Source organism: Ceratotherium simum, unplaced genomic scaffold (genome assembly GCF_057802395.1).
Source record: "Ceratotherium simum simum isolate JZ-2026a unplaced genomic scaffold, ASM5780239v1 HiC_scaffold_44, whole genome shotgun sequence".
In the NCBI taxonomy this organism is placed as follows: Eukaryota; Metazoa; Chordata; class Mammalia; order Perissodactyla; family Rhinocerotidae; genus Ceratotherium; species Ceratotherium simum.
In genome coordinates, this window is record NW_028261260.1 from 1,815,251 (window position 1) to 1,824,905 (window position 9,655).

At 42.5% G+C, this 9,655-nt stretch overlaps 1 protein-coding gene across 4 annotated transcripts in view; it reads left to right on the forward strand.

Moving 5' to 3' along the window:
* Window positions 1-278: 278 nt before the first annotated feature.
* The window catches only part of LOC147911290 (uncharacterized), a 68,815-nt gene continuing 59,438 nt past the window's right edge, over window positions 279-9,655 (forward strand). For 2 of the 4 annotated variants that reach the window (XM_087428264.1, XM_087428260.1), the window contains exon 1: window positions 279-412. The gene's annotated coding sequence lies outside the window, so the exon portion shown is untranslated. The remainder of the gene's footprint in view (window positions 413-9,655) is intronic. The other 2 variants (XM_087428261.1, XM_087428265.1) reach the window with 2 other exon arrangements.

Genomic DNA, 9,655 nt, shown 5'->3' on the forward strand with positions numbered 1-9,655 from the left:
CAGGACAGGAGGAGCCGCCTCAAGGGAAGGCAGATCTTCCCCAGGAGCTGACGGTCATCCAGGGAGAGCAGAGTCAAGGGCTGCAAAGCGCCAGCCAGCTCCTGCTCTCGTCTCATGGACACCTCGGTCACCACGCGCCCATGCCCAGGCCGTGCACCCCCCAGCCGTTCCCGTTGTAGCCTCAGAGGCCCGCGCATGCGCAGGACCGGCGCTCAGAGCGGCAGAGGGGCCGGCGAGCTGGAGAGCTGCGTGACGCGTGCACCGGAGGCAGGGTCCCTGGTGCGGAGGTGGCAGCTGCGCTGGTTTGTGTGGGGGGATTGGCAGTTTCTGGATCCTTCCTCCAGGATTTTCAGCGCTGTGGAGCTCTCCTTTCTGCAGTGTGGAGGAGCGCTGGGCAGGAGGCGGCGCCGAGGTAGGCGGTGGGCGGTGGGCGGTGGGCGGCGGGCTCCGCGAGGAGATCTCCGCCGCTGATGGCGGGAGCGCGGTGTTGGGGGCGGCGGATGGGGACGGGGCTGCTGGCGGGCTGCCTCAGGCGGGGGAGCCAAACCTCTGTCCCTTGGAGGAGCAGAGGAGCATCGCCTGGCCGGCGGGTCCCTTTGCCTTGGCGGGGCCCCACCTCGGCAGGACTTCCTGCCCACCCAGCAGAGGTGCAGGGGGCGGCAGGGAGTCGCCTGCCCTCTGTGTGCGCCCTTGAGTTCGCGCTCCCCCAGGACCCTGTCTAGGCCAGGTCGCGACATCCCGGGGTGAACACTTTCCTTCAGAAGACAGCCAGTGGTCAGCGCTCCTCTGCCTGACTCCCTCAGGCTATTGGGCTCCTCATTGCGTTCTTTAAACAAATAAGCGCTCCTACTTCCTTGGGACCACCTTTATAGAAAAACCTAATCCCATTAATGGTTTCTGATAATTGACTCTATACTTGCAAGGTGAACTTTGAAGCCTGTGAATTGTTGTAAACTGCATTTAATGAAAGGAGCTTTAAACAATCCTTGGTGAAAATTATGTAACTTCCTAATAATAACTCACCTTTGGTTAAGATAGATTGATGACTGATCAATTGATGATTGACATAATGTGTATGGAATTTAGGTTTCAGTGGAAAGGTTTTTCTTGGCAGTTGGTGCTAAAATTAAAATCGGATAAGGAGGAGGTTTTTAGAAGTAGTATGTAGTGTGTGTTTTGTCTCCGTACTCATTTAGAATCGTAAGAATTTAGATTTGGAAAGCCCATAGAACAAGAATTTTGAAATTTTGATTTGACTGACATGGTGAAAGGTCAAAAGGCCAAATACGGTAGGATTTCATTTATATGATATTCTAGAAAAGATAAACCATAAAGAAAGACAACAGATCGTTAGTTGCCATTAGTTTTAATATTTAGTTAATTATTTAATTTAATAGTTTAATCATTAGTTTTAATATTTCTGATTAAAAAAATACATTTTAATGATAACATCCTAATTATGCTTTTGGATGATTACAGAAGTTAATAACCTATTAAATTCTGCAGTAGGAACAAATGACTTGTTATTGGTGTCTTTGAAGTGTAAGTATTGGTGGTACTGAAATTTTTAACTAAGCTTTTTGGATTCTGAACTACTGGTTTTTTTACTAGATCATGTTGGACGTGTCATATTACAAGTTTCAAAAGGCTCTTTAAATTACTGTAGCAGGCTGAAGCTATTAAATTGTAATGTAAGAGCTTTATAGATGAAACAGGCAAAATACAAAAAGCCATTCATCATTTTATCTTTGTTAAAAAATCAAGTAAATCTTATCATATACATGAATGACTTTTGGCTAGACAGACCTGAACTTGACAAGATGGACTCATTAGTATGGGGAACTTGTTTTGGAATGTTAAAATAGGAGAAGATATATTAGTTTTACCTGAGGGTGACCTGAGTCAATATGGTGGGTTTAGCTGCTTATATGCTCTTTCTGAGTTACGATCTTGATTAAAAAGCTGGTCATAGACATACCAAGAAATTTGGACCATTTTATGTATCAACATATTAAGAAGTCCTATTTCTCTGATAGTTTCTGATTTCAGGGTATCTGGGAAGAACAGTTTCTCAACATAGGTACTTTGGAATATAATTTTTGATAGTTGGCTTATTGAATCATAGAATCGTGGAGATGGAAATAATTTTAGTGGTTGTAGAGCCTAAACTCTTCATTTTCCAGGAAATGGAAAGTGAGGTTTCTTGAGTTAAGTCATCCATAGTCTGACTGCTACTTAGTGACAGAGTTGGAAGTAAATGCTCGGATGCTTGTCTCCAGATTCTTAGTACAGTGCTCTCTGTGCTGTATACATACTATTAAGGAGACAAACTAATAAGTTGCCTTCTCAGATCATATATGTAGCCAGCAGGGTTGACTCTTTCCCATATGCATTTTTTCCTTTCTTTTTAAAATAACTACTAACTACAATTAATTCATTCTCCTACCATGTCTAATGACTATCCTTATGTGTGTCTCCTCGAGCACACATGGATTCCCTAGAATGGACACCTGCCTGTGAGTGGATTGCTGGGCCAGAGGCTGATGTGCATCTGCAACTTGACTAGCTGCAGCCAAATCATCCTCTGAAGTTTTAACAATTTCCATTCCCACCAACAGTGTATGGGTCATCCTTGCCCTGGGAATTGTCAGATTGGCATTGTCAGATTTTTAAAGGTTTGCCAATCTGATGGGTGAGCAATGATGTATTTGTTTTCCTCTTGTTACAACTGTTTTGACAAATGCAGAGAGCTGTGCCACTACCACATTCAATATACAGAACAGTTCCAGCACCCAGAACTCCCTTCAGCTGCTCTTTTGTAGTCAACTCTTCCCCCACACTTAACCCCTGGAGACTAACGATCTGCTGTCTTTCCCTATGGTTTGTCCTTTCTAGAATATCATATAAATGGAATTCTACAGCATTTGGCCTTTTGAGTCTGGATTCTTTCATTTAGCACAATACATTCATTTTAGTGTTCATCCATGTTGTTGCCTGTATCAGCACTTCCTTCTGTTTTATTGCTGAATGTAGTATCCATTGTATGAATGTACCACAGTTTATCCATCCACTAGTTGAAGGACATTTGAGTTATTTTCAGTTTTGTCTTTTTTGACTATGAATAAAGCTGCTATAAATCTTTGCAAACAAGTTTTTGTGTGAACATAAGTCTTCTTCTCTTGGGTAAGCACTTAAAAGTGGAATTGCTGGGTCACATGGTATGTGTATGTTTAACTTTATTTTAAAAACTGTTTGTGTAGCAAAGTCATGGCCCACAAATGTGTCTTAATCCCTGGAACATAGGAATATATTAGTTTACTTGCCAAAGGTGAATTAAATTTGCAGATGGAATTAAGGTTGCTAATCAACTGACTTCAAAATAGGGCGATTATCCTGGATTATCTAGGTGGGCCCAGTGCATCACAAAAGCCCTTAAAAGGGAAAGAGAAGCAGCAGAGTAGAAAAAGATGCAACAAGGGAAGCAGGGCCAGAGAGATGCAGAGTTTCTGGTTTTGAGGGTGGAGGAGGGGGGCCACAGCCTAAGGAATGTGGTTGTCTCTAGAAGCTTGAAAAGGCTAGGAAATGGATTAACCTTTAGAGTCCCCCAAAAAGAACCCAGCTCTGCCAACACCTTGATTATAGTCCAAGGAGACCCGTGTCAGACTGTTAACCTACAGAACTGTAAAACAATAAATCTGAGTTGTTTTTAAGCCATGAAATTTGTGCTAATTGGTTACAGCAGCATAACAAACTCCACTTTAAAACTGTTTTCCAAAGAGGCTGAACCACTTTGTGTTCCCACCAGCAATGTAGGAGTGTTCCAGTTACTTTCCATCCTCATTAACACTTGGTATGGTCAACCTCTTTAATTCTAGTCATTCTAATAGGTACGTAGCAGTATGTCAATGTGGTTTTTATGTGCATTTTTCTCATGATTAATGACATTGAGCATCTTTTCATGTGCTTATTTGCCATCTGTGTATCGTCTTTAGTGAAGTCTCCAAATCTGTGCCCATTTTAAACTTGGATTTTCTTATTGCTGAGTTTTGAGAGTTCTTTATAGTCCTGTCAGATATGTGATTGGCAAAGTCTTCTTCCAGTCTGTGGCGTGCCTTCTCCATCCTCTCACCAGTGTCTTTGGAAGGTCTGTGTAATGTAACTCGAGAGGCTCCACATGAACTTGTCTTCCTTCCTTGGGAAACAGAGTGAGGTTGGAGCACCTGAGTCCAATCAGACGTTGATCAGAGTTGGGGCCGGGTCTCACTTTTAGTAAACCCAGCCCTTCCACTTTCCCCTGTTCCTGTTTGCTGTGCTCCTCTCCCTCTGGTTCTCAGTCTGGTAGATCTCTGTCTCCTCTGGTTTGGGAGCCCACAGAAAATTCAGCTATGCCCTTCAGACATCTCAGCGCAGCTCTCCAGCCTCCTACCTTACATCGCTTCACAATATGGCACATTCCCTGAAGGTCAGACTAATAGTATGTTTGGCTTCGGCCACTTCCACCACTGCTGGAGGTTTCACTTTGCTTCGTGGAAGCTTTTGGCCTAGTTCCCCAGATTCCTGTGTTGTACCAAAACTTAGCACAGGTGCTGTGAGGAAGAGCAGTTTGTGTGTCTGAAAGCCCTCAGGTTTCCTCTGCCACACCAGTCCTGCAGAATCACTACAAGTTTGGCTAGTTTCTCTTTTCCCTAGCCGAGACTCGGGCTGAGCAAGCCAGATCCTCGGCAAGCACCCTGAATCAGAAAACGCCTGCAGGAGAAAGAAAGATAAAAATCCTTGCTCACATAAAAGTGTTTTTCTTCTTTCTGGAATTTTAGTTGGTTGGTTCTGAAGCTCTCTGATGCTCTAAAAATATATCTATAATTTATCTGGCTGTGTCCAGTTTTGCAGCAAGTGTGCTTTCCTGTCTTAGTCTACTCTAAAACAGAAGTTCCCTTGTCATTAGTTTTTAACTCCATCAGTTATACATTGTCAATATTATTATTGTTTGGTAAAGTCATGCTTTCAATGATTTATTCAGATGTTTACCCTTTTTTAGCCTGATGATCCATTTTTACATCTTAGCATTTCTTCTATCAATTTTTTGTTAAAGTACATTCATTTTACTTTTTATTTTTTTTCCTTGAGTAATATTAGCTCTGTGCTAACATCTGTGCCAATCTTCCTCTATTTTGATGTGTGTCACCACCGTGGCATGGCTGATGTGTGGTGTAGGTCCACGCCTAGGCTCTGAACCCATGAACCCAGGCCTTGGAAGCAGAGCGTGCTGAACTTAAACCTCTACACTGGGTGGCTGGCCCCCTTAAAGTACATACATTAGAGGTTCCTTAATGAGCATTTGTTGGTGGTAATACTCTTAGTAAATGTTTGCATAAAAATATCTTTAATTCACCCCAGTTCTTGAGATATGGTTTGATTGGGTATACACTGAAAGTTATTTTCTCTCTGTACCTTGAAGATTTAATCCAACTCTCTCTTGCCTTCCATTGTTAAGAAATGTATCATAGGTCTAAATGTAAGTCTCTGTAAGTGTTCTGTCCCTCTGTGGGGCTTTGAATATCTTCTTTTGTATTTGGTGTTCTTTGGTTTCCCTGGATGGATCTGACTCTAGATTTTTTTGTTTTAATTGTGCTTGAGATGTGTTCAGCTGCCTGAATCTAGAATAGAAGTCTTTTATCAATTCTGGAAATTTCTTTTTGTGTGTGTGTGAGGAAAATCAGCCCTGAGCTAACATCCATGCTAATCTTCCTCTTTTTGCTGAGGAAGACTGACTCTGAGCTAACATCTATTGCCAATCCTCCTCCTTTTTTTGTTTCCCCCAAAGCCCCAGTAAATAGTTGTATTTCATATTTGCACATCCTTCTAGTTGCTGTATGTGGGACGCTGCCTCAGCATGGCCAGAGAAGGGGTGCATTGGTGCGTGCCCAGGATCCAAACCTGGCCCATCAGCAGCAGAGCGCGTGCACCTGACCGCTAAGCCATGGGGCTGGCCCTGGAATCTTCTGTTATTATGTCTGAATATTCCTTTAAATCATATATATATTTATATTATTTGTGAATAGCTTCTGTTGGAATATGAATGTCCTTTTTCTTGTGTCTTAGAGGAGGAGAGTTCAATAAGGGAAGCTCACTCTGCCATGATGCTGATGTCACTCTCTTCTATATATTTATATGATTTAATTCAAATATATATACACATACTTATTTATACACATTCAATATATATTCATTAAATATATATTATTTAATTCAACATATTGTTCAATATAATGATTTATCTTATTCAAAAAATGTACATATCTTATTTCTATATATGATCCTGTACTTGACCAAACTCAAGCCAGGCTCCATTGAGCCCTCTTCTTGACTAGGTCTCAATCTTGGCCAATTATAACTATGGCCTCTCAGCACAAATCATTTCACCCCCCCACACACGTTATAAGACTTAAACGCTGACATAGTTTCTAACAGCTCAAATCCACATCCTTAGGATGACCCCTGCCCCCTTAAAGTGCCTGCCAGAGAAAGCTCAAGGCAGCCAAAAGAATTGACTGTTTGTTCTGGCCAACACTCGATCATTGGCCCCTGACATCCTTTTCTTAGAGCATTTACCCAAAAGTGCTTACAACTGTGAATATTTCCTTTGTCCTTTTCAGTTCTATATGTGTCTCCAATAACCCAGGAGTGCATTTCTCAAGGTCCTGAGAGCCATTCCTTGAGCTGAGGACAGGGTGTCTGTCCCAGACTCTGTGAGAGGAGAGAAGTGAAACTTTGATCATTTCCAACCAGCAGACACAACTGGCCAGATCACACTGCACTGACCAACACTGTAACTTTCCCCTCCCTGACTCGACTGAGCCCCTGCTCACCCCTCTGCCTGCTCCCTCATTCTCCCTTTCAAATGGCCAGTCACTTCTGTACAAATCAAATTGAGTTCAGTTCATCCTGTTCCCTCTTCCCTATTGCAGTGGTATATTACTGATTAAAATCTGTCCTGACCACTTTAACTAGAGTCTGGCTTTGTGTATACTCTATATTTAACACACATACAGATAATCTCATGCATATGCATATATATGCATATACCAACATAACCATGGGCCCTCCAGGACCAGTTCAACTGACTCCTTCTTATCAACAGAGTAGTTAAGAGTTTTCTTTCAGGAACTGAGACCCCTAGTCCAGTTAAGGCCAGTTGAGACCACCAACCCATCAACTAGGCCTGCGCAAATGCTCAATAAATGCCATTTTTTTATATCAAGGAGCTAAAAGCTCCATCCTCAGATCATCATAACACTGCCAATTTCTGAACACACATCAGATGAAGAGCCACAAAGCTTGACTTTGCTTGTGAAGATCATCAATTACCTCATTTCTCCTTACTTCCAATCATCTACCTCCACATGTCAGACCACCCTGCCCTTCATCCCATAAATTGTGCCCCAAGCCTTGCATCGGGGAGACAGATCTGAGACAGACACATGAGCCCTGTCTCCTTGTAGATAAATCTCACAAAATAAAGCTACAATTCTTTTCCCAAAAGTTGATGCCAGAATAATTGGCTTTTTTAATGTGCATTGGGAAAGAGAACCCCAATATTGTGCGGTAACATCAATACATACATATACACTTAATGGATGTTTTATCTTTTCTTTTTTTCTTTGCTGAGGATTCACCCTGAGCTAACATATGTGCCAGTCTTCCTCTATTTTGCATGTGAGTTGCCACTACAGCCTGGCCACTGATGAGTGGTGTAGGTCTACTCCCAGGAACGGAGCGTGGGCTGCTGAAGTGGAGTTCTCTGAACTTAACCACTAGGCCATGGGACCGGCCCATGTCTAATTGTTTTGAAGATGTTACTAGATATGCAATTGAAGTTTCACTATGATCTCTGGATTTCCTTGCTGCTCCTTTAGTCCCTCACTTCAGTGTATGTGTTTCTTGCTCCATTTTTCATGCTAGAGGAATTCTTCAAATATCAAGTGGTCCTTGGCTACCTGTTCATATTTCTGTGATGGGAAGAAAACAGCTGAGTAGGATCTCTGTGGGCCTGATGGGGCCTGTGAATGTCTGGACTCAATGTTTCTTCAGGGATGTTGAGTGTTGAACTAGTAACAGGCAAACAGTGTTGGTGCCCATGCTAGTCTGTAACAACATATTTATTCCACACATTCCTACAATGACAGACATCATCTGAACACATGGAAATGCTGACAACAAACCCACACACACACTATTTGCAAATGACCATCAGCATTCAGACTGTAAACTACACCTGATAATGCACACTGATACTCAGAACATACACACAAACTCACACACACATACAGACCACTCAGAGCCCACAGTGACTTGAATTCTCTAAACACACACAGACATCAACAAAACACACCTTCTGAGTAGTTTTAAGCCATGAAATTTGTGCTAGTTTGTTACAGCAGCATAACAAACTCCACTTTAGAACTGTTGTCCAGGTGCCGGCCCCATGGCTTAGCAGTTAAGTGCGTCCGCTCTGCTACTGGCGAGCCGGGTTCGGATCCCAGGCCTGCACCGATGCACCGCTTCTCTGGCCATGCTGAGGCCACGTCCCACATACAGCAACTATAAAGATGTGCAACTATGACATACAACTATCTACTGGGGCTTTGGGGAAGAAAAAAAGTAGGAGGATTGGCATGGATGTTAGCTCAGGGTTGATCTTCCTCACAAAAATATAAATAAATAAATAAATAAATAAATAAATAAATAAATAAATAAATAAATAAATAAATAAATAAATAAATAAATAAATAAATAAAGGACTGTTTTCCAACCACTTTGTGTTCTCACCAGCAATGTAGGAGTGTTCCAGTTACTTTCCATCCTCATTAACACTTCTTATGGTCATCCTCTTTAATTCTAGTCATTCCAATAGGTACGTAGCAGTATCTCAATGTGGTTTTTATGTGCATTTTTCTCACGATTAATGACATTGAGCATCTTTTCATGTGCTTATTTGCCATCTGTTTATCTTCTTTAGTGAAGTGTCCTAATCTGTGCCCATTTTAAACTTGGATTTTCTTATTGCCGAGTTTTGAGAGTTATTTATTGTCCTGTCAGATATGTGATTTGCAAAGGTCTTCTCCCAGTCTGTGGCTTGCCTTCTCCATCCTCTCACCAGTGTCTTTGGAAGGTCTGTGTAACATAACTCGAGAGGCTCCACATGACCTTATTTTCCTTCGATGAGAAACAGAGTGAGGTTGGATCACCTGAGTCCAATCAGACGTTGATCAGAGTTGGGGCTGGGTCTCACTTTTAGTAAACCCAGCCCTTCTGCTTTCCCCGGTTCCTGTTTGCTGTGCTCCTCTCCCCCGCACAGGGGTCTGGTTCTAAGTCTGGTAGATCTCTGTCTCCTCTGGTTTGGGAGCCCACAGAAAATTCAGCTACTCCCTTCAGATATCTCAGCGCAGCTCTGCAGCCTCCTACCTTACATCGCTTCACAATATGGCACATTCCCTGAAGGTCAGACTAGCAGTATGTTGGACTTAGGCCACTTCCACCACTTCTGGACGTTTCACTTTGTTTTGTGGAAGCTTTTGGCCTAGTTCCTCAGATTCCTGTGCGGAACCAAAACTTAGCACATGTGCTGTGAGAAAGAGCAGTTGTGTGTTTGCAAGCC